Here is a 26660-nt window from a genome sequence, read left to right as displayed (position 1 = left end):
GCCTTGAGGGGAAAAAATATCCCAAAGAAAAAGATATAGAATTTTCAAATCCTTAAAAGAGACATTTTTTTTCCCATACATATAGTGACATGATTTACAAATCTGTAATTAAAAGGATCATAAATCTGTAGATAAGTGTTGGTATTTGACTGAAACACTAATGGCAAGCATTAACTGCATGTGGTCTGTTGTGTGGCTACTGGAATCAAGTAGCGAAGAGGATCACAGTTCCTTATTAGTTAGGACCACCTAGAGTGACAGAAAGCTTGAATGATCAAAGAGAAGACATTTTTATGCTGCAAATGTTGATATACTCCTGAGCTTTCTAAGTAATTTTAAGGTCCAGTATGAACAATTGACATGCTAACTACTGAGCAGGGAAATGAGTGTATTGTTAGATTACAAAAGTTTTCTTTGCTTCAAAGATAAGTGAATAATATTCAGTGTTATATTCCTGTCTCTTATTGGATCACAATATAGTTTTGTATTAGGACCAGAGCTCAAAAACTTACTTTTACCTACCTTAAGCAAGAATAAATTAGCCTTTCTTATTTCATAATAACAACACGTGAAAGAATCTATCCTGCTTTGTCTGAATAGTCACAATAATCACTGCTTAATTAGGGTGAAAAATTTTCATTACTTAATTTCTTTGTAGAAACCAGATTAATCCAGAGTGATAGTTTACTTTTCACAACTTAGTCATGCAGTCCCAGGGAATTGTTTCTGTCTTGTCCAGATAGCTGAAATGTTTCAGAGAGGATGAATGTGTCTCTGCAGTATTGTTGGTCATGAAAAGCTGCACCTCATGAAGGTACAATTCTTCCTTGAAACACATTTGTGAACAAAAACCTGTTCCCACGAGTGTAAATTCTAACAAAAACATAACCGAAACAAGCTCTGCTTTGGAACTGATGTAACACTGAAGAGTGAGAATTGTCTTGCAGAATTCAAGTGGCTCTAAATTCTGTAAGCACAGCTTCAGTTTATTCACATATATCAGAAATTATGTTGTCTGTTGCTGTTCAGACTCCAGCCCTGAGGCTGTTCAGGTTATGGCTTTTTATTCTGGGATTCATCAAATAAAATCTGATCTGGATATAGAAAAGCCTTCTAATTCAAGTGACAGGTGCTGGAAAGTAGTCTCTGTTAAGAAACCTGAACACTGATTTTAAATTCTATCTCAGAAAAAAACCCTTAACTTTTGATTGAATAAGAGTGGTGATCTCCTGTGAGAGAGTTTTCACTTAACATAACTGAAGGACATCAGCAGGAGATATATGCAGTAAAATAACAACTTGATGCTCCTACTGAGGGTGAAATTTAACAAAAAGTTTTACCCTCCTCACATATTGAAGCTCTTCACAACTCTTGACCTGATAACCCTTAAACTCTCTAAAATCTCTAGAGTTTTAAGGTGTTAAGCACCTTGGTATAGCAGGTAGAATTTTTTTATATTTAATACATTTACGTTTGTTATTTATAAAACATATAAATACTTATTATTAATTAACCATGGAATGAATATATTTGATGTTTTATCACTAAATAAAAAACATATACCAGCTGGAAAACTACTCCCGGATATTATATTTGTGTTCTTTGAAGCCTGCAACCAAGTAGATAGCTCTCAATATAAAAAGGACAACTGCCTAATCAGAAAAGTTGTCCCTCCCTCCTTGCCAATATCTAAAATCCATTTTCTCACTCCTAAAATGTCAGGACGGCTCTGTTGCAATATCTTGACAGAAGCTGAAGAGAACAGAGCTGTGTGCATGGTCATGTGCTCTACCACAAAGTCAGCAACACTTCACAAATCCTTGAGTTTGGTGTAAAGACGCCCCAATCTCATTGGAGTTTGCTTTTTCAGACCACTTAATCCTGTACAGAACTACTAGAGAATCAGGAACGACACCCAAAATCTGCACATTTGAAGGCACAATGATAGGTTTGAAATTCAACTAGAAAAGAAAATATCCATGTTCAGGTTTGAGAAAGTAATTTAACCTTTTTGAAGAAATTGGAGGCTGGGGCTGTCAACTTTGAACCATCCCCATGTTTAAGGTTCAGACCTAATTAGTTTTGGCTAGGAATACTCTCTAATTACTAAGAGAGTTTCCTCAAGTTGCACTTTAGAAATTCATCTTTTTTGTGAGCTGTAAAGTATTCATAAAAAGCTAAAAACTGTGGGAAAATTAGCATTGATGGATGTTTTCTTACCCTCCATCAGGAAATGATGTACTTGAAACTCATTACAGATTTTCACAGCAACTCTGCTGAATGTGCCTTGGGCTTTGTGCTGATCAGCACACAGAATTTACTGCATAATTCATCTCTCTTGTGTCACATTTAATGTATAACATGTATTTCCTGTTAATTATGAAAATAAGAAGGCGTCCTTTCTTTTGGAAACATAATCATGAAATTACTACAGAAATTAAGAAACATGGAGTTCTATGTTACCTCCTGCACAGGAATAGGAGGAAAGCACTGCAGTGAGAACTCACCAAACATGATTTTCTTCTTGATGCACGAGGCACAGTCTCTCCCTGTGGCCACACAAGGAGAGGTGCATGGATGGGATCCCTGTTGTCCTGCCAGGATCACCATTCTCACTGGAGCTGTGGTTATGCATGTGGTCCCCTTAACTTTCTTCCACTGAGAGAGGTTTGGATGTTTTCATGTCTCTTTTCATGGATGTCAATGAAACATTAGGCATCCTGTATCTCATTTTCCTCATTCAAGGTTGAAGATTATTCAGTAATATTCTACTTCACTTCACCCATCCATCTCTATGTGTCTGTTCAGCTCCCCTTACTAAAAGAATGCAGAAACAAAAATCCCATCTCAGCATCATATCCACACCAATACATCTTATGGATTATGTATTATCTGCCATCAGGGTAGGGGAGGGAAAGAGTGAAGTGATGGAGGAGGAGAAGGAAAGGAGCAACACCATAAATCTGAAAACATACCATTATTATTTGGAATAAGAAGGGGGCTCATCTGTACTCAATGGTACATTTGGCCTATACATTTTCATTGACACATTGATTATTTCCCTTTGGAGAAACAATCTGTTGCTGGGATTTTTTGCTCTGCAGCTGTTCCTCAGGAAAGTTTGCTGGGGCCCTTGGAGACCACGTATTATCTCTCACTTATGTGGCAGTCCCATAATTCTCCCTTTTCAGAAACTTGCAGGTGATATTCCCTTTTGTCTCCTGCCCACATGAAAATCTTCATTCATATTTGTTAGGATCAGTAAAGCTGACAAGCTGCCTAGAGCAATATAAAGTTGTGGTATCAGTGCTGGTGATCTCTAGAGAGACAAATGAGTCTGGATAAAAAGACATATTACCAGTATTAGCTTTCAGGAACTAGAATAAATTTCCATTTCCCCACCTGAAGAGATACCTGGGGCAGAACCCCACCAAAACAACCCTGCAGGACAAGAGTACAGTTTTGGTAGCTTCTTCTCCAGAAGGTCTTAACTTCACTGTTCTTTATACAGATATGAATCATTTTACTGCCAGAGTTGGTGGTTAAAGTGATCTAGCTGTAAAAAAAAAAAATGGCTTGAGGGGAGATTTCATTCTGACACAGCTGATCTCTCTAAGAACCAAAAACAGCCTTGGCAGGAAGAATTTAGGTGTTTTCAACCTTCTCTTTCAGAGTGGCATTTAAAATCACATGAGCAAACAGTACACTAGTAGCACCAGTTATTGTAGTATGCAAATTCCTTGTGGCATACTTAAACGTCAGTTCCTAGAGTCACATGGCTGTAAATTCATCCAGTGGTAGTTTTTTTTAAAATACTCAATTCATGACTGTGGGAAAAATTTAGGAAGTGACTTCTAAACCAACACAACCAGGTAGACCAGACATACCAAATGTACTCACCAAACTACAAAATCATGGCTTTGAAGTCAATCTCATTATTTCTAGATACTTAAAACATATTTTATTGAAGTGTGGGATGGCAATGCTGCAATTTTTGGGACATAACTTCTACCACTCCAAAACCAAACATACCTCTTACAAATCAGTGGTATTATACTCAGTCACTCCTGCCTTCACACATTGGCCTCTTCAGCCAATTTAGAAGGTGAATATGCAAAATATTTCTGAATAATGTAAGCAACCATGAAACAACCTGTAAAGAGAAAATATGGAATATTCTTTTATAAAATGCAAGGGTGTAATATCATCATTTTGCAATAGAAGCTGTTCCCATCACCTTAGCATTTCACCTCAGGGCAAATTCATAGATTTCTTTTTTTTTCCAAGGTATTGATTCTTTTGTATATCCTAATTGAGATTTAGGTAATTTTTTTGTTTTTTTCACTTTTAGCTCTCAGGTTAGGAGCCTTGCTTTAGAACAGCTCATTTTATCATTACATACTGCACTTATTTTACATTTCTTGTGTTCTTAAGGATATTTTGCCATGAAAGTTTATTTCGCAACTTTTTATCTGTTGAAAGTTGGTTTAAAACATTAGAAAGAAAACCCAATAGAGTTATTAAGACACTTTCCTTGCTATAGGTCCAACTGCTGAAAATGTTCATAAAGTTTTTCCTTCCAAGCCCACATATTTCACTAAATCTTGTTCTATTTCTCACCCTTGGGTTTCTTTCACTCTTCACTGGCATAAACAGAGAGACTGGTATTCTTTGAAACTACATCTGCACAGATCATTTGTTCTTGAGGTACAATATCTTATTTGCAAGAATATTTTATATAAGAGCTGAATTATTGATAGACATAACATCTAGGGCAAAATATTGTTGCTATATTAAACTGTATTGTATTACTTTCAGGTCAAGTGATGGAATAGTTTGATCTCTGTAGCTTTGATCACAGAGAGTCAGAAAATTCGACAAATCAAATTGAATCTGTCAGATCAAAATGTGCACCTTCTTAGTTTTGCAAAAGAAAGACTCCACCAAGTTCTAAATTTAAGAGGCAAAAAAAGAGTCTGTTCTCTCTGTAGAAATAAGGCAGCTCTTCATGCCCCAGTCTTTCAAAGCTTGGGATTCCTGGCCAGTAGAATTATATTGCTCTAAAAGAAAGTATATAACAAAGTTCCTGCATAATGAATGCACAAGGGAATTTTAAATAGAATTTGTATTAATGCTTCTCAAAAATAAATTTTTTCAACATTCTCCAAAATTTCTGACAGTACACTTAACAGCCTTATTGCAGACAGACACACTCAGAAGGTACTCAACCTCAAAGAATACCAAACAGCATTTCCCAGATGTGTTATCCCAGGTCTCCTAAGCCCCCATGTTCTCTCCTGGCTCTAATTTAAATTTTCAATTAATAATCACTATTGAGAAGAATGAAATCCATGGCCTGATTCTGAAGCCATGCAAGGTTTATCTGGAACAAATGTCCATAGGTGTAATGGTTCTGCCATGTCCTGGATCCAACAGTGATTAACAGTTGAACACCATGGAAATACCTATGGAAGGGCCCTTTATTAGGTCAGCTGAGGATAAGAGTCAAAACTATCCCCAGCACCCAATGCTGCAATTTGCCTTAGCCCCTCATAAAGAGTTGCTAAGATTATTCACACAATTTTCTCCTCAAATTATTTGACAGGCTATTAAAAACAATAAACCACTATAAAGAATAGATTTTTGCCAGACTTTCTCAACTCATCAAAGGGCACTTCTGAACGTGCAACTAGGCTTTTACATGATGGAGTTTTGGCACGATTGTTTCCTAGAACTTGCAGCAAAGCAAATCTTCTCCACATCCTCAACATCTCACCTTCAATCTAGACACTCCTCAAACCAAAGCTCCTCCTAAGTCAATTTAGTTGTTTTCACTCCATATCACACTTTATTGCTTCTATGCTTCTCTCAAGAATGACAAAATGATGTGGAGGAAGCCAATTGCTGATACCTGAAAAGGCTGCCTCACTAGGGGTGGGATTTATTTCCATAACAGTCAGAGGACCATTGAGCAACTATTTCAGCATCCTTTACTCAAAGGACAAGTACTAGCAGAGGGTTAGATAAGAGGGAATCCTAATTTCAGTATCAAAATATTTAACCATAGACTAATGTCTACTGTGCCAGACTTGTTCTTCCTCTCAGAACTGCACATCACTGTGCATCATGGAAATGAAACAGCAGATGTTTCCAAATATAGAGGCAGAGCCATTGTGCTTTCAGCTGTCTTCCTGGAGTGCAGACATACATTATAACTGTAGGCAGAAAGCCTTCTAAAATACCTGACAAAATTGGGGAGGAGGTCTAAAATTTTAAATAATGAGCATATTCAAGATATTTATAGCTGATATTTGAAAGATGCAAAGCAGGGAAGGTGGAACTGTTAGTAACATCATTCCTGCAGCAAGCCCTTTTAGATAAATCCCTGTAGAGAGTCCAGCTGGACGTCTGCAGAGGAATTTGACACTGACATCCCTGGTAGTCATTCAGTGGGTGCTAGCTGATGAAAGATACTGAGTGCTTAGAGTAAGAATCCTGTTGAAAACCCATGGCAGCTTTAAAAACAAAACCAGGTAGTGGTTTCCAAAAAGGAACCAAGTATATTGTGAACTCGATACTCCTCTCAATTTATAGTCAATCTCTAATCTGTGAACCCACATGCAAAATAATTGCTAGTTGATTTTCATTGTATGTCCTGCTGAAAGAGAAAAAGCAATTGGTGCTATGATGCACTTTCACTGTTAGAAATATCTGTGCCATTTGGAAGTGATGGAGGGACGGTATGAGCTAGTTGTTCAGGACTGTCACTCTTCAACATACACCATATTTAAGATTAATTTTTAGTTAGAAGAATTTGTTATAAAAGATAGGTATACATTATGTTTATCCATTTTTTTTGGAATGTACATGACAAAGAGTTCTCTAAGATCCATGATAACAGTAACTAAAAAGAAAAGTATTAGAATTGAAAATGGACCCAAACTCAGAATTTGCATGGATACAAAATTCAGTATCCCCGGGATTTCCAAAACATATGTCTCTGTGGCTCCTTGAGCGGCTATTTTCACCAAGTTTTGAAGTCAGATGAAAAATCTCATTATTCCAATCCAATGAGTGTTCCAGCAGGACAACAGCCACCAGAGGATACCTTTTACTGTATCCCAGAGCATATTGAGAAACAGTCAATATTAAAAAAACTCCAGGGTGGTCTTGTGTAGGGACCAGAAAGACAAGTTCAGAATAATTATAACTGTAAAATGTCAATATCTTATTGATGTTACATAATTTTGCAGACATGGTATGCTGAAAAAAAAAACTGCAGAATGCTCAGGATTATTGTTTTGCTTAAGTGAGAAGACAACACCACCATGGTGTGAAGGATCATAACCTCTTGCCATTTATACATACATCTGCTTATTTATCAAAATTAAATCTATTTCTTCTCATTTGTAACTCATTTGTAATTTGTTGATCTTATTTGGAATTTCAGAAATAGGAAAGCCCTTTGCTCTTCTTGGGTTTGTTGTGCTCATTTCACAATGAAGATTTAGTTTTTATTTAAAATGGATGGCCCAATATATTCAGTTCAGCTGCTAGATTGACTGTCACTGAGTTGTCAAATGCCTGTTATGAATAGTATACAGAAGGATAACAAGTTGACCTTGAACTAGCTAAATGCTTTATGAATACTACCCATTTCCAGAAAAATATGAATCTGTTTTCCAGATTTGCTCTTTTTGCTTTCCTTAAGGCTGTTCTCAGTAACAAATGCCTTTCATCTTACTGAGCTGCTAGTTACATGGAAGGTTTGGGAAGGGGAAAACAACATTCTAATGATGAATTTAATACTTGTGGGTTGTAGAGGATTGATTATATTGCAAACTGAATTCCTGGACTTAGCCAAAGGCTATTAAGAATATTGTGGCTATAATGCCAGCCTTGCTTCCTAAAACCTGTCAAATTTTGGGTAATAGTTTTTCATTGCTGGGCTGATTTGGTTTTGGTGACTTTTAATTGCTATTTTCAATTGCTAAGCAAAGTCAGAGTGGATGATGCTATTTGAATACAATAAATAAAAACAATCAAGTTTTAGATTTGTCCACAAACCCATGCCTTGTTTCCAAAGATAAGAATGGTACCTTAGCGCCTCCAGCTGGCGTTGGAAACATGGAATCCTTGTGTGTACACCAAAGAACACAACAGGAAGGGGGGGGGGGCAGTTGGTGCTATAGGATCCAGGTTGCAACCAGCAGAGGAGCACTCTAAATAGAATTAATTTAAGACACTATGTTCAGTACTGGATTTTGATCAAATACTTCAAAATTAAAAAAGAACAGCTAATTTGGTCTGCCGTGAAATACATTGGTTCCTTTTCAAAAGCTACTTTCAGCTCATTCAGAATTTGTGGGCAAAGTGGTTTCTAGCTAATACATAGTTTTAAATGCTCTTTTGAAAGCCTCTTGCATGATAGAGTTCATAGCAACAGCTTCTGCTACTGCTTTAAGAGCACAATAAGGTTTAATAAGAAGGATGCACTTCAGTTCATAGATTGCTTGTTTTCTGCTTTACTTTAGTCATCATAATCTTTACCTATGCTTAGTTAAAAAAAAAGAAATCTGAAATAAAAAAGGCAGCAAGCAGTATTGATCTTCTCTACTCCACAGCAGGTTCCCTTGATCTGGATCGAACCTGTCTCTGTCAGTAACAGCTTTTTCAGGAGACAGTTCTATTTAAAATGTTTCACAGGGCATCTAGTTATTTGTTCATTTGTCAGGAATGGTGGAAGAGACTATAATAGACAAGCAGCCTCAGCTGGCTGCTGGATGTAAGACTAGATCCGGTCATACCACAAAGACACAATAAGTATATATTTTCTGTGCTCTGTGGAAAATAGATTTATGATACATCTTGACCTAGAACTTATTTAAAAACCCATTATCAATATTAATTGAAATGTAAAATTTCCTTAGGAATTTCATTGCAAACATTTTTACTCTAATATTGTTTTTGATGTTAAGAATGAGAGGTGAGTGGCATGGGCTGCAGTATGGTACACATGGCAATTATCAATTCCACGCTGCAAGATCTACTTTCCAGCTGAATGTAAACAGAAATGTTTTCCTGCATTGCATGTGCCCCATCACCTGTACCACCCACCCATGCACAGCTGAGAAAAGGACAGTCTCTTCTGACAATCTTGTTTATCGAATGAAAACTATCTTGGTTTTCAAAGAGCTTCATCTGAAGGAGAGCTTCAATGAGCACTGAAACACACAATATGTATTCAGTGTCACTGAATGTGAGGTACAAGTGTAGTCCAGACCATCCAGTGTCATTTGCAATATCAAAGACCGCTGATGTCACTTAGGCAGTTGGAGTGCCCATCCTACATTAGACATGGTGAGAAGAAACCTGAGACCTGTTCCTTTCTTCTGACACACTTACAAGACAAACACATGCTCCATTAAAAATAACACAGCTCTGCTCTGCTCTGTTTCCCTCCCATGTGTCTGACTTAAAAATATGCTTCAGTTCAGAGTGTTATGCTTATTAAGATATAATATTGCTGTGCTGCAATGAGCCACTTCAGAGAGCACAGCAGGGAAGCTGGCTCCCATTGTGTTAAAGAGAGCAACCCCTTCAAACTCAGCACTGGAGTAAAACATTCTCTGCTTGCAACCCTCTCTCTTCTTGTATCCAGAGTTTATTTTTGTTTATTTTTTTCTTTTATTGTTTTATTTTCTTGAGTCATGTTGGTTCCACCTTGGAAAAGCTGTAGTGACATAATTGACACTACAGCAGCTGAGGCTGAGAGCACTAGAAAGCAGCATATTACATTTTCTTTGCACAGGTCACTGAGCATCCAGTACTATTTTAGCACATCTTGTTGTGGAGAGCTTTTAATGCTAATTTGTTGCTATTATTTAAGAATAGTCTGCTGGCGGGGACGCTACCAGCATGCTGTCTAAACATTAGATATTATTTTGACCTTGCTTTATTCCTGCAGTAAAACCTGATGGCAGGTGGGAAGTGCAGGCTGTTATTCATACATTAACCAACAATAGGGGCAACTCAGATGATAACTGAACATGGAGGGTGAGCGTATGGAAATGACAGAGGGGTTTTTCCTTCTTTTTTTGGTCTATATAAAGGAACTTGTGTAGCACTAATTTTTTGCATTAAAAATGATACATCAAATATTAGGTATAAGTACTGCAGAATGCCACTGCACCTGTGAGGTACACACAATGCTTCCAGATGAAGCTATGAAAATGTTGAAGCAATTAGAAAGATGTTTCCAAAAGAATTAATTTATAAAATTATTCAGCTCTGCATCTTAGCAGTAAAGACACTTTAGCTGGATTTGTGACACAGATTTTTGAATGAACAAGTATAGGAGCACAGTATAGCCTGGTTTAGGAGTGGCAGATCACCAGTTTTTCCCCTCTTCAGCAGGTTCACCATCCCCACAATACCTCACACTGAAATTACCAGTGAGCAGCCTGACCCCAGGGCAGGGTTGCTGTCATGTGGCAGTGGCTGGGAATGTTCCACATATTTAGCACTTATGCATACACCAGCTCTTCTTAATTGTTTTTCCTTCAAAATCTCTGCAGAAGAGATATTCAGTGAGACTGGGTAAAGTGTTACAGGTTTTAGGGGGTTCTTCGGGGTTTTATAAAAACTATATGCTTCTGCAAATTTAAGTATCAGTATAAACTTTCTTTTCAGAGCAGAAGGTGTGTCACAAATTGATAATCTTTATAAACTTCCTCCTTTAATATAGTTTGATTAACATAATAGTTTTTGCTTACAGCCTTAATTACTTTTGCTACTGAGAGCTTCTGTTTGGGGTAATGATCATTTATGAATGATCTTCCATTATGGGTATGAACTTCCATTATGAATTAGAGCAGCTGAAAATTTGTCATGGGTATTTATTCTCTTCTTCCCAAATACAATTTCCCATCTCAGCTGAGCAGAGGCTTCAGTTTCAGTCTCTGCTTGAGCCACATTTTTGAGCTGAAGTTTTTTCAAAAAATGCTGTTTATGTTACCACTGGTAACATGATGCACATCTCACACATCTGTTTCTCTCAAAAAAAAAAAAAAAAAAAAAAAAAAAAAAAAAAAAAACAAAAAAAAAACAAAAAAAAACGCAGTCCTCTAGCCTAACACCAATATATTGATGCTTCATATCAGATATTGGAAAACTTACTGCAAATTTGCATGTCTCCATCTAGTCCTTTAGTCTTGGACATACAAATAAGGGGTTCTTTGGGCTGCTGGTGTAAGAATCCACACAAGGAGTCTTCACATGAACTCACACTGGGGCAAAGCGCTTCATACCTGGCCTGATTCACTTCATGTATATCAAAAGATCTCATTCTCAGAATAAAAATAACAATTAGCTGAAGAGAAATTGAGAATGGTTCAACTCTGCAAAGGCAACATTCAGTCTGGAGACTAGACCAAAGTAAACAAGCAAAAATGGAAATCTTTCCCCAGAATCAGGAGAGAGTCCGAAACAAGAGACGTCCTTCATCCACACACAGCTGAGACCTATAGAACTACCTCGTAGCACTACTCTGGGCTCTGTCACTGGATCCATAAAATAAAGTGGTGGTGCTTGCTAGTGTATCTGACAGAATATCCCAAAATATTGCCTGGTAAGCCAAGAGGGAAAGGAAAGTTTCTGGGCAAGATTTAAGAACACAAAGTGCAAGGAGAAAGTGCCTTCTTGGAATACCAAGAAAAGATGCTGTGACATGGATAACACAGACTGTGCAAGCAGATGGGAGATCTGGAAAATTGTGATGAAAGTGAAAAGGTGTTTCAGTGCATTAAAAAAAAAAAGATGAAATATTTATTTAAAATCTAATAAAAGAGAGGGGATGCATAATAATACCATGAGACTGAGAAAATAGGAAACCTCTGCAGGCTGATGTAGAATACATATATTTAGGAAGTCCAAAGGGGTGCAATTTTGTCTGCCATGAAAGGAAGCAGTAAGAACATGACTGAAAACTTGAAGAAAGGCAAGGGCTAAGCATAAGCAAAAAGCCCAGTAATACCTGGGGGATACTCATGGGCAGGTGTGTGACAAGCCCATTTTAGATCATCTGTATGAAGCTTACAATGGCTAAATGAGACTCAAAGCAGCACCTAAATATTGTCTCTTTTATCACAAGGACCACAATGCTTTATAACCACTTTAAAATTCAGTATTCCAAATTAATTTACTACGGGAAAGGTTAAATCATTGATACTGAGTATTTGTACAACTAGGCAACATCTTTCTCTGGAAAGGCTGAAAGTGATACACAAGGCCTTAACTTTTTTTTTTGTCTGTAAATTATCTCAGGTATTTAGTCAGTAAACTTGATCTGTAAGTAACTTTTCCAAAGCTCTCAAAATCCTGGCAGAGTCTTTGCTTTAAGCTCTATTTACTTTTGCCTAGAATAAAAGTAGAAGACTGGTCCAGAATAAAATAATTAAATGAATCTGATTATTTATATCATAAATTGATATCTGTTTTTTATCTTGAAATATAAATAATCAGCTTTTGAAAATCTGTTTTTATAAAGAATAAAAATATCTCCAAGATGTATGCAGATACATTAGCATATGGACATTATTTTATTTCAGAGTGAAAAAGTAGCTATATACCAGATACCCAATATATGAGTGTGTACAGACCTGAGAGTTTGGAACCACTCTTCCTGTTTAAAAGAATCATTCCAAGAGTTTGTAATTGTACTTCATTTGCCTGTGCCTAGAGAAGCTGAAAATTAGAAACTGCAAAAGATTGAGCAAAGTCTAGAGAATTGGAGGGATAAGGGAGGGCAGAGGGTAGGAAAAAAATGTTATTTTCTATTTCTCAGTTGTAAAAGTCCTGATAAGGTGGATGTTTGTTTACATTCCTCAGACATGCCCTCTGTCTAACATTGTGAGTCTTCAGAAAACACAAGCACTGATATGACAGGCATCTATTCAGCTTTCTAATTATGTAAGTACAAATATCTGCCATTTGGATTTTGACAATTTCAAATAGTAGAAATGAATCTGATAAGAAAGAGAACAGGTGAATTTTTATGCTGCAATTCTCTCAGGAGACAGGGAAGGAGAATTAAGCAGAAGTGTTTGTGATCTTAAGGGCAAATTGGATGACATTTTTAAAGATATCTATAAAACCAAGATAGTGATTGATAGAGATGGCAGTAAATTTTTTTTATCAGAGTAATTAAAGCTTCAGTTTTTAAAATTTTTTTCTCTCATTTGTTTACCTATCATTCAAATCTTTGACAATAAGAAAAACTTCATATGAAAGATTTTGCTTTCATATCACTGAATGAAATGCCCAAGACAGCTTCTAGATCAAATTCAGTACCACATAAAGAGATTTTTCCAATCAAAATTAAAGCAAAAGAAAATCAGCATCATAGTGTGTCCTCTTCCCCATCATGCTGATGGTTACTTGGCACACTGATATATGTTTACCCACAGCTGCCTATCCCAGTTTGCCCACAATGACTGCCTTGACACGAAGATTCACTTGGCAGATGTTTACTTGCATCACCTTCAGGACCCCAGTGAGTTACCTTGACTGAAAGTCAAGCCAAAAAGATTCAGTGTTTGCCCCTTTCGGGTCCCATTCTGTCTCCTCAGCAGCAAACTACTCCGTTCAAAAATCAATTTAGTCGCAAGGTCATATGGAAATAGCTCACGGTATGAAAAGCTTCACTCTGTCTTAGCAAGGGCCTTTGGATTAAGCAGGCAATTGACCACCTAAAAGCTTTGGCCATACTTCACATGCAAAGAACTTTGTGTCCATCTCCTGCACAGCCAGAGCATAAAACTTCAAAAACTCCATGTTGCAATCAATCAAGCTCAGAGGACACAGCCACAGCTCTTGGCAGTCCAGCTGGTTGTGCTCCCATTGCATTTGCTGCATACTGGCAAAGTATGACAACTCACATGAGAAAAGTGCTGAGTAAAAAACTGTCTTTGCATATAGACAGAACAGTTTGTATGATGCTATGAGTAAGGGAAAAGAGAGTTTAGGTTTTTGGAGCTTTTTTCATTTGCATTTCTTACACTGGTTGGAAGCTTGGTTTGGAGGTCAGGTGTCGTCCCTTAAATTGGCCAGATATTTTACTTTGTGTTTATTCCTTGCATTTTCCAAATAACTTATGAATAATTGTGAAGCTGATCTAAAGTGATGATTTGTCAAAATATAATCACATAACACAACACAGGCCAGGTTTTAATTGTGCTTTAACTGGAGCCCTTGCAGCCTTAAAGAAATAAAGCAGAGATTTTTTTTTCACTTGCAAGCATGAGCTGCAGACATAAGTGGCCCTGTGATGAGCTATCAGTGGGGAAGGCCCACCAGATGGGAAGAACAGAACAGAAATTTTGTTTATTTCTGCAATCAAGCCAAAGTGACCTGAAAATCCTGAATGAAAAACTTTCCACAGAACTTTTACACAAAGATCAGAGACTTTTTCTTGGGATGTACCACTTGGGAATTTGTGATCCTTGTTCCTACCACAGTTGTATAATTTTAACATCCCACAGAGCTGACAGACTTTGACACTAACAACTGTGCAGGGAGTAAAACAGATTTACAAGTGGCAGTGACCTTTTCATCAAGGGAAGTAAAGTAGACTCAAATCCACCGTACCCCCGACTCACAGTCCTGACAACATCATTCAACATACAGTAGGAAAGGCACTTCAGCAAAAGTTTATGAAAGTGACATTGACACAGCACAGGACATTAAATTGATCCCACCAACATGCTGGGAGTTTTAAGTAGCACCTCTTTCTTTTTTTTATTGAGATTTGAAGTATCTTCTGCTTTAATAGTTTAGTGTCATCTGTTACTCAGCCAATTAAAATACACTAGCACCTTTTTAATTACAAACATATACATATTTTGACCATCTTTGTAGTCAGGGACTACAAGGTAAAGATGGGTAAATAAAAATTAAACCAATCCATAATTGAATGTTCCTACCAGCATTTCTTTGCATTCATCTCAGACACCCATAACACTGTGCTGCCTGGACAGGACTTATTCACTGTCTTGGATCTTGTTACCCTAGCAACTAATAGCCAAGCTGGCTTCAAAAAATGTAATAGAGGTGGCCTCTCTGATTTTTAAAGGAAATTGGCTACTTTAAACCCAGCGAATGCATGTTTTAATTGCACTCTTCATGGTTGAGAATCTCTCCCTCAGCATTTCTTCACAGTTAATAACGGTTTTAGTCATCTATATGGTTCGATGTGTAGATACAGTAAAGCAAAACTCCTCCTAACAGACATTTGAAGCATAGTTGATTCATTTCTAGGCACCTAAAAGCCAAAAATTAGATCTGCATTTGTTTATGCAGAATCTCTGCAATTTCATTATGATTTAAAATAAGGCTATTATTTTAAATTTCTCTGACAGTAAGAATAGTTTAGTAAGGAGCATTATACAAGCCCAGTTTAGAAAGGTACTCCATCTTCAGAAGAAAGAAAATTGTTGGACAAATTTATGGTAAAGCAAATTTTTCCTATCGATCAAGCCCTCGAGGGGCATTAAAAACACTTAAGGGACCAAAGTGCAGAAGATGGCAGAGCTGACACAGAGAGAGGAGTCGGCAAGAGAGCCGAGCAGGGCTGGAAGGAAATGGAACACTTTAACATTACATCCTGGTCATACCAAGGTCCATTGACCCTCTACGCATTCCAGATAATTAATTTACAACACATTAAACCTGTGTGTGAAGAAGGATGTTATGCATCAATTGCATAGGAATAAGAAGTGTTATTGATTTAAGATTTCTATTGTATCATGCACTGACAGAAAGAAACAATCTAGTGGTGTTTTAAAGACAAAAAAAAACCTTTTCTGAAGGACAAGTTTGCTAAATAAGTGCACTTTACACTACATTTAACTGAAGTATTGTTGACACCCGAAAATAAATGCCGTTAGGAAAGAAACCCACAGCATAATTAGGAGAATATGGCGTGACTGGATAATATTGGCATTCACTCTAGGAAACAAATACTTTGAGGTGATAATGCTCTCTTTTACAGTAAGAGTTTAAAATAGAAAAACACATTGACAAATATTATTTAATGAATAAAATATGAGTGAACCAGTTAATACAGGACGATGTCTAATGAGATTCAAGCTCATTTTCCTCATAGAATCATTTTGCACTTCACATATAAAAGGAGGAGACTTGCAGAATAGCAAAGTTAGATTCATGAACATCAGAACCAATTTCATTTACGGGGGTTTTATTTTCTGTAAGTTACAATTTTCAGATGACAGTTCAGAAAATTCAGAAGTTCTGGTGAAAGTTCTGTACTGCTTAGCATTTCTTACTGCAGTTTAACTTCCCAGGAACACAGAATGCAAAGAAAATCTGCCCTATGCCACTCACAACTTTCAGCAACTATTTAATGTTCATTTAAAATTTGCAATGGTTAGAAGGAGATATGAATCAGGCTACATGTAAAATGCTCCCATGCAAAAAAAAAAAAAAAAAAAAAAAAAAAAAAAAAAAAAAAAAAACGAAGAAACTCAATTTCAAGCAAGCAATAGAAAAGGAGAGAGAAATCACAGAGAAGCCTTTAACTGATCTGAACTGCAATAGACCTCACAATATGAAGGGAAGGGTTAGCTTCCTGGTAGAAAGCTGGATGGTGCTTTGCATTTGGTATAAAACACTCAGAGAGTGTATCAAAACACTTGGAAAGAGTGTACCAAAGATCTAAAATAAAGCCTGAGATTTTGCAAGCAAGCAAAGCTACTCCAGCCAAATTGAAAACAATATGGGAGCATCCCAAACATAGCAGAGAAGTCAAAGCATCACAGGACTCAAATAGAAAAGTGTGAAGAATCTGAGCTATAAAAGCAGGAGAGTGTCCAAATAACTGCAGATGAACTTGGGCACAGTGGCCAATAGTATATAATATGAAAACCTGTGTTTATGTTTAAGAATAGCAATTTGTATTTTTCTGCAAGAGTTTCTGGACAGCTGCAAGTATAAACAGTAGTGGCAAAGTGGATGGCAGTGGCAATATTAGATCCAGGATCCCTTTGTAAAACCAAGCCACACAGCCCCAAGACACAAAGAAATGATAGCCTGAAAGCAAGCCATGAACATACAGTATGATGGCAGCAACACGGAGACCACTAATGCAAGAAAGGCTGCAGCTCTCAGAAGGTAACGAACTGAGTAAAGAATTCATTTTTATAATAAATAAATATTTTAATAATAAATAAATTTTTATTCAGCGTTAAAGTTGGCTATTTAGGTACTTCTGCAAGAAACATGCAGTAGTTTCTCTCAATAGGACTGTTAAAACTGAAGTCAAGTGCATTATTCATCATGGGTACTAATAAAAAATTTAATGTCAGTGCTCTCAAAGAGTGAAGAGAACCTTTGGCCTTAGTCTACATGTGTAAAAAGTTATGTATCTGATTTATGGAAAGTTTATGTTAACTGAAACTAGCTATAAAATACTGCCATTCCCAAAAAGACTCTGATAAGCACCATTATCTCCCCTCTCTTGAAACTACATATGTTATTTCTGAAATACAAATAGTTTATTTAAAAAAAAAAATCTAAGTAATATTTGTTGCTTACAGATGCATATAAAGGATCCTTTGATACAAGCCCAGTGGAGAAGTGTCCCTTAAATGACACTTGTATCCATCTGATATTTATTCCCTCTTCAACCATTTCTAGTCACAGACAAGGGTCTCAAATATCAGAGAAAAATCAGGGTATGACCTTAGGTTGCTGTGCTCCTCGCTTTTTTGAGGTGCCCCATATGAGCACCCTTCAGCTGGGCTGCAGGCACCTGTTAGTGCCTTCTCATTGGTGCCAGTGACCAGCTCTGCAATACCTCACATGTGACTGCTGGCCAGAGACTTTCCTGAGCTCTTCCCCAGGCTCAGGATCTAGAACAACAGCAACCAAAAAAACACCCTTGGCAGTCCCCTGATGAAAAGAATTATTTCTTAATACCCATGCCAAGATCAGCTGTCTACATACTAATAAAATGCAAACTGTGAATTGCAGGAATAAAGGAAATATTATAGGTGTGACTCCTCTATAATCTACCTGAATTTTCTTAAAATATAATGTGTTTCCAGGAGTGGTACACGCCAAAGGTTTTGCACCTCTGATAGGTCCAGTCTCAAGTCTAAGCAACACAGCAATCCCCTCTCCCAAAAGACTTACTGATTCGTCATAGAAATTTCTCAAGTAGGTGCTTCACATTTTCCTTTCTGCACACATTGAGACATCACCAGGATTTATACGATATAACAATCAAACTATTATTCATCCAGAGTAACTGAACATTCACAGTGCAGAAGATAAAAATATATTTTAAAAATTAATTGTTTTGGCTAGATATTTTAGTGAAATTTTACTGAAATCACTTATTTTTCATTTAAAAAGTAATTCTTTGACATTAGAATTTGAAACATAACAATCAATTATAATTATCATCTAGAAAATTAATTCAAGTGAAATTTAAAATATCTCATGTCTAAGTTTAAAAAATGAAATGAAGGGCAGGTCTACTGCTGTTATAGAATCAGAAGGGAAAAAGTCTCTTATCATCTGAGAATTCATCAGACCATATAAATATGCTACAATATTACAGACTTCAGTATCTAAAGTGATATTTCACTATTTTCCTGGAGCAAAGGATAGCATTATTTTTTATTGGGGGGGGGGGGGGGGGGGGAGGAAGGAGAGGGAACATAACCAAAATAAAGCATAAAACAAAACACCAACACTCTTCATTTTACAGTAAAAAATATGAAAAAGAAAAGCACATTCAGCTTGAGTGCATCAACCTTAACTGCCTGCAGCTCAAATAGACAAAATGATAGACTGTAAAGAAAAGCAAAATAAATTGATTTCTTAGGGGTATGTGATGCACCCTCTGATGGGTAACAGCAAGAGAAGAGTACACATTCCCTCATACTTTACATATTCAGTGACATAGTTTCCCCAGTCTGTGTCAGAGCTATTCTGTTACTTAGCAGCCCTTTCAATGATGAGATGGCCTTAATAAACAACCTGGCTGTATTCACCCCTCACTAAACTATAATCAACAGTTGATTCCAATTTTTCCTTTGTTTTTCTCTCCCTGTATGACAAAGATGAAGATCTCACATTTCATTAACTTGTATGGATAATCACACTACTGTTAACTCCTATTGCCACAATCAGGGAAATGTTCTCTTTTTCTCCTTGCCACAACCAGGGAAATTTTCTTTTTCTCCTTGACCTACAAGGCATGACCCAGTCTCGTGAAACAGTATTGCACTACTTTAAAAACTTTTTTTTTCCTAATAGGCTGGTTGTGTCAGTCTGATGAGAATTTTGAGATTTCCTTTGGCAAACATGGCAGTGTGTTAAGGAAGGCTGCTACACCAAGGCACAGACTGCCTACCCACTGCTACCTCCTGCTCGTGCTCCTTTGCCCACCGTGTGCCATGGTAGCCACGGCACATCCCGCAATAAACATTTGCACCACAGGTACATGGCTGCACGTGTCTTGTAGGAAACAGACATCAGGCAAGGAACCCAAGGAGCAAACACAAAGAGAGCCCCAAGCTCTTAATCAGGTGAGACAAGCAACCATGGGAAAATGTGAAACTTAATGATGGCCAAAAAAGTTGTAAGTTCTGTTAAATACATTTCTGCTTATTTCATGAGTTAATACTTTTTTCACTCAGAAGAAAAAAAAATCTATATTACAATATTAGCATTTTTATGGAATTGAATTTCAGCTTTCCTGTCCTTTATTGTTTCATGCCATGCAAATTGCCATAGATCCTGAGCACCTGACTGATCAGACTTGCACCCTGCATGTCAGTGGTGTACAGCTGATGCACAGATGGTCACATTTGTTATAATGGACTCAAATGAACACCCACTTGTGAATCCATCATCTACTACTCACTGACTCCTTGAAACCTAGCTGGTGGCAAAATTCCATTTAAAGTGTGGCGGCACAGTGTTTATCCTGGAATTGCTGAGATAGCTCAGAGGTTTGGGCTGGTTTTTGGTTCCAGTGATTATTATGAGCAAATGATTTACTGCACAACAGAGGGTCTCTCTACTCAGATTTTATTAAATAATTGCAAAGTGATTATTTGCAATTGCAAAGAGATGAGCCAGATCCCCATTAGGTGCACACTGTTAGAGTTCTATGATGTTTATTTATCCTATGAATATATATTTTATATATGAACAGTGTACATTTGGAAGACTAGCTGTCTGCTATATCAATCAGGGCATCACACACATACACCTAAGTGTGGGGTTATTTTTAAATGCTGTTAATTTCATGGAAATACATATCTTGCAGTCCCTTCTAAAAACACTTTCCTAATGGAGAATTATGTTTGCAATAACTGCAGTATCAGGCTCAAATAGTAACTCAGACTTTCAAACTAGATGAAAGAATGCAAAGTGGAGGCAGATAATAGGGGTTTTTTTTAAATATTCACACATACTTACTACATTCCTCTCCAGAATTCATGGGTCATTATTCTTTGTAGCTCTTTTTTCTTCAGAGTCAGACTGGGGAATGAAGTCCACATTCTGAAATTACATACAAATATGTTAGAAAAATGGAGTGTTTGAAATCAATTCTAATGTTACATGCAAAGGACATTCTGGGCTCATTAAGTAAAAATATCTCATTTAATGAGCAGGAAAGCACTGGAGCACACTGAACCCTGACACAAAGCAAATTATTTAAGTGATAAATTATATTTTATGAGGAATGTAAAAGTTAATAATACTCAGGGGTAGGGTAATAAATGCAGAGGTGTAACTAACTTCATTGACTGCTTTACTTACAAACATGCCATATGTACCTGGTTACTTGAAATAGTAATAAAAGGAATTGGCAGAAACTCCAGGAACCGAAGATTCACACAGAGACCTTTGTAGCATTCTTTTCTACAGAGCAGCCTGTGTTTTACTCCTTTCAAATTCATTATTCTCCTCCCTCTTTCACTTTAGAATATATATATATGTCCGGTCTTTGCTTTTCACTTTTTGTCAAATATTTGATCTTGCAGTCATTAAAACTGAAACCTCCTTATCTACCAGAGAGACTAATAAACACAGTGCTCATTTACCTGCAATGATGCTCCAGAAGTGACCTGAAACTTTATTTGAAGAGACTCAATATATGCTGAAGGAAAACAGTGGATCAACTTTTAATCCACTGCAATTTAGGTGTGTGCAAGTGGCACTGAATCTCCTGGTATTTTTTTGCCCTCAGAGATCCATGCAACAGACCAGGCCACAAGGATATTGCTCCCAAGTACACCTCTGCACATTAACATCGGGGTTGTTACCATGAATTTAACCGTCTGCATTAAAACCCTTTTTCTACATTTCAATAGTGTAAAGGAAACAATTCATACACTTCTAATAGAAATCAACAGAGGTGAAGTCTGCTCAAGCACAACTATTTCCAGTGACTATTTCCTTAATTCTAAAATGGAATGTGCATTCCCAACATGGTCCTTTATTTTCTAATTTTCTTTTCCCTTTATGTTTATAGGTCAGCAGGTAGTGCTTTATTCCCACTGGTTGTTATCCTGAACTGGTACAGTTTGCACATGAATGAGACATTCACACAGCATGAGCATCACATTTGTCAGAGTCCTCCAGCAGAGTTGTTGTACAGAAACAATCAAATGAATTATGAAAGAATATAAAGTTTATTCACTGCATTGAAAATTACCCACTTACATGCAATTGTTTTTTGGGGAACAAGAGTTTACATTCAATTCTGTGTTAAATCAACTTAATTTTAGCTTTCTTTTTAGTTTGCAGTCCTGTGATGGTGATCAGTGATCTAATATCACCATGTAAGTGAGCTCAAACCATCATTTTGAATCTGGAAAGTAAAAAAAAAAAAAAAAAAAAAAAAAAAAAAAAAAACAACCTACAAAAAAGAACCCCCATATCAAAAAAAAACTATCAAAAAAAAACAGAAAAGCAAAATGTTCCTTCAAAAAACCCCACCACACTCAGCCAAATTCTTCATTTATGGTTGAACTCAATGATCTAAAAGGTCTTTTCTAACGTAAATAATTCTATTATTCTAGTAAGTAACAATAAAGATGACATATAAGATATTTTCCAGCAGGAGAAACATGCCTTTCACAGGTAACATGACTAGAAATATAGGCTGTGGGGACCTACATTGATTACATTGCATGATTTGTAAAATGGTATGTCTGTAAGGCCTGCAAAAGAAAATAGAAGTCTCATTCAGATGCATTATAAACTTCCAAATAACTGCTTATCCAAATTACTCTTTCCTTCTAAATATACAGATAACTTACGACTGCTACATTTCAGCTTTTTGAGTCAGTCATGAAAGGTCCAGAATTACCAGGTGGTTTTGAGGTTCCATAAAGCCTGCATTTCAAACAGAAGCTGAAATTTTGAACTAATCCAATGACCTCAGGAACAGGGATTTTCAGGAAAAAAATTGATTATTGTACTCAGTGGGTGTTGGAAGAACGAAGAATTTCAGCAGACTTTTGTATGTCTGCATGTGGCTGCATATATGTACGTGTGTGTATATTCTATATACATCAGAGCCAAAAATTACAGACTCATGGCACGAGAACAGCAATAAAAGAAATATGCTCAACCACTTCAAAAATAATTTTAACTTTAATTTAGTGGGTTTTTTTTGTTTTTGTTTTAGGTGAGAGTCAAAGTTTTATGTAGTTAAGGCATGAAAAGTCCTCATGCTAATTTGTATATCTATCTTCTGCTTTGTATCTATCCAGAAGACAGAGTCAGAATTCTGATTCAGGCTGAGTCCCTAATATCTTGCAAGAGCAGCAAGTACTTTTATAAAGAGATAAAGAGTAATTCCTCTTTTCAAAGCATGACTATGCTGCCTACAGAAGTATTTCCGTAGGGTTCCTAGCCTAGATTCTCTGGGGAGACAGATGAATATTTAGTCTTCCTTTCAAAGTAAATAATACTATTTTCTTTGAAATATCTTTTTTAAAAAAAGTAAAAAGCATTGCACTTTCTTTTGGAGAACTTCAAAATGGTGCAGGGTGTAAGAGGCTACATAAAGTTGGGAAGCTGAGGGACAGAAGGGCTCAGCGTGTTCTCCATTGAACTTCCCCATGAACTTGCAGCACACTTGATAACCAAAAATATGTCATCTGCATCTCCTAAACCATTAATGCTGCTATCTCTACTTCTCCAAATATTGAATTCATGTTTTCAGTTACATGTAGAATAACTAATGCACTGGTGCCAGTCAGATACTTTATATCACCAAACCCCCACAAGCAAATTTGTTTTACACAGCAGTTGAATGAAAAACATTCTGTAGAGAGTGCAAACGCAAGGGAATGAGAACAGAAAACAGCAGAGTAACATGATTTAAATTAAGTGAACATTAATACCTCCAAGACATTACATTATTGCTTCTTACGCTTAGTGGGAAAAGCTGTAATTTACATGTATAATGTTTTTTAACATCATCTATTAATAAGATGTGTATAGTTACTCTGTTCAATTGATACTGGAAAGAAATGACTTATTTGAAAACATATGCTGCAATAATTAAAATGCTATTATGCTGACAGTGCCTTTCTTTGAGGAACTCGTAACATCTGTATTGGCTGTGATAAGCATTGATTATCTGGAGTGATATAAATATTTGGGGAGCTAATAACAATCAGGTAGGATTTCAGTGAATGCTATAGGCAGCCGAGATAAATCACAGGAAGCCTAGATCAAAGCTGGTTTGTGAATAAGTTTGTTTTTGTATTTAACGACTCAATATAAAGCACACACACAGAAAACTCTTCGGAGATTTAAAGCACACGGAAATGCCATAAAGAAACATCCCATCCTGTGCAGCATTTCTGTACATCTGTAGAATCTCCCTATGCAGCAAGAAGGATGTCAGCATGCAAAGAGGTGAATGAATTCAATCTATCAAGTATTTACCAAGCACATTTAGTAACAGTAGACATTTCTTTGAATTATTAAAACTTTTTTTAAAGCAGAAAAAAAAAAAAACCAACATGGAACTTTTATTCCTTCCCCTTGAGGAGGGTAATTTAGTGATGCAATAGGGTCAACTGCAATTTAGTTCCCATTTAGGCTGGGTCAGCTGCCTCTTGGTTCCACCTCAGGTATTTATTTATTCTGACTTACTTTCATTAAATTGCTGTAGACTGTAATAAGGGTTTGCATCACCTGCTGTGCTCCTTTCTAGATGCATTTTTCTATTCCCCATTCTGATGTCCCACTATATAAACCTCTGCTTTCTTGGTCCTGGCCCTTAACATCCCAAAGGCTCTCTGGATTTCTGGAGGTGATGCAGGCTTGAAAAAGTCCTGATGAGATTCAAGACAGCCTCAACTTCAGTGTGGTTGAAAGGGCATGACTGAAAGCAGGATGTGCTCTGTATATTCATTAATCAGGACTTTTATTGCTAACATTTCCTCCTTTGCACATAAGACAAAAGCTCATTGCTGTCAGTGAGCGAAGGAGAGCCCCGGGAGCAGCTCGGGAAGGCACAGAGCCCCGTGTGCTGCCGTACGGGAGCAGGGCTGAGATCCAGCCGCAGCCCCTGCTGCAGCACTCTGCTGCTCCTTCAGCAACCAGGGCTGGCCACGGAGCTGGAGCCTGCTGCACTAGTGGGATCTTGGCCCCAGGGATAAAATGGGAGCTTTTTGCTGACAATTATGCAACCCTGAGTGTACCTTGAGTGACTGAATCCAAACATTTGTCTGATTTCGAGTGAGAAGCCCTATTGACTACCCATCCCCACAGGACTTCTCACATACCTGTGATCAGAAGAGAAGTTCAGTTTATGTAAACCTTTGCCCATGAGTCAGGGTTGAGTAAACAAAGACTTTTCCATATTTTCTGCAAGCATTCCACTGTTAATACACAGCATGCAACATTTGTTCCTTATTAAGCTGTATTTTAATTTCTTTGCTTTAGTAATTTAGCTCTTTCTAACACTCTTTGTTCCCTTTTTTAAGCGTTGCATTAACTTGCCTTCCTGTAACCTCTGTACAGCTTTCTCTGTGATTGTTGTAACAATTTGTCCTATTCCAAAGCACAGGGATTAATTGTGTCTCTAGTTATTATCTTGTCCTTGCTTCTTTCAGACTAGTGGCCTCTGAATTTTATTTTTTTTCAAAACAGATGGAAGACTAAAAAGACATAATCTTCACAGTAGCATAAAGTAATGTTCTGTAGACACAACAATGGCTGTTTATTGCACCTTACATAAACTGCTTTCATTACCTTCAGATTACTGGTGTTATTCAAAAACATTCATTTACAGCAAAGGCTGTCCATGGACAGTTACTGAAACTTTTATATACAGCATTTTGTCTTAAATTGCAGGAAAGTGTATTCTACTCTTTGTCTACTCAAAAATTGATTTATTCAAAAGAAGCTTCAATTATTTAGACAGTTGTGATTATCCTAATACTATGATGGCTTTTGTTAATCTAAAATAAATAATCTTATAGCAATGTAAGTAAAACGAATCTTGCAACTTACTAGTGCAATAGCAGTGTCACTACAAACATATTGCCACATCTAAGTGTGCATTTTTGCTCAAAATATATGAAAATTCACTCTGTTGGCCACACAGTGTAGTTTGCATGAAAGCAAATTCATGTAATTTTCACAAGAAAAATATAAATATATATTATAATATTATCATAAATATTATATTAATATTATTAATAATATATTGATATTATTAATAATATTGTGGTGTTAATATAATTAATAATATCTTATTATTATTATTATTATTATTATTATTATTATTATTATATAAATATAAATTCATGCAATTTCCACAAGAAAAATAACTGTAGTAGGACCATGGCAGCATGGTAGTAACATTAAATGGGAGAATAGGCAGCCCAGAAGAATATTTTAAATGTTTGGTTTCTGTTGGTTTGGGGGTTTTTTTATCCCCTCTACGTATTTCTCAAATGCTTCTGCAACAATAATGTTGCTGGACTTGCAGAGGGCCCAAGACAAACTAAAGAGATGAATGTGTGTTGGCTATGTGTTGAAGGGTGTCACAAAGAGATTCTGGGGCCTTGTTGGAGGTGATGCTGGGAGGGGGAAAGGGTCCCAGTGAGTACTGTCTGTCCACTTAAAAAGCACCAGCTGAGAAAGTAGAAAACTGTAGTAAAATGTGGATACCCCATATGTCCTGATTTTTTGTATACTTCACAACAGAGCTATGAAATATATTTCTAGAATGATACTAGTGCTACTATTGACTGTTAGTTTCTAAATTAGTTTCTCTGCACATTGTATTTTTCAGGAAGTTTACATTTATTGTTCCATTAGCATAAATAGTGTAAGGTTGGTTAATTCTGCATTTCAATTCTGATAATCATATTTTAAATACATAGGTGTTACTTGTTACTACATCTCATACAGCTTCCCACTACAAGACAAGATTCCCTCTTCAGATTCTACATCTACATAATAAATTTTCTCAACAATGTGGAAAGCAATTCCATTTGCATGTTATAGGGGCATGGAAATCCACATTTGGGTAGATACCTCTAATTTCCATCTGGTACAGTTAGAGAGTGCACTGAAGTCTTCCCAGG

The 26660-nt window shown here is 36.7% G+C and overlaps 1 long non-coding RNA gene across 1 annotated transcript in view; it reads right to left on the bottom strand.

The window, feature by feature from the left end:
* The window catches only part of LOC128792097 (uncharacterized), a 95251-nt gene that overhangs the window by 26478 nt on the left and 42113 nt on the right, over positions 1–26660 (bottom strand). Inside the window, exon 2 of the long non-coding RNA XR_008432304.1 lies at positions 20508–20595. This is a non-coding gene — a long non-coding RNA (uncharacterized LOC128792097). The remainder of the gene's footprint in view (positions 1–20507; positions 20596–26660) is intronic.

The sequence above is a fragment of the Vidua chalybeata genome, chromosome 9, assembly GCF_026979565.1.
Source record: "Vidua chalybeata isolate OUT-0048 chromosome 9, bVidCha1 merged haplotype, whole genome shotgun sequence".
Taxonomy (NCBI): Eukaryota; Metazoa; Chordata; class Aves; order Passeriformes; family Viduidae; genus Vidua; species Vidua chalybeata.
Note: the sequence above shows the minus strand (reverse complement) of the source record. Positions and strands in the feature narration are given on the sequence as shown.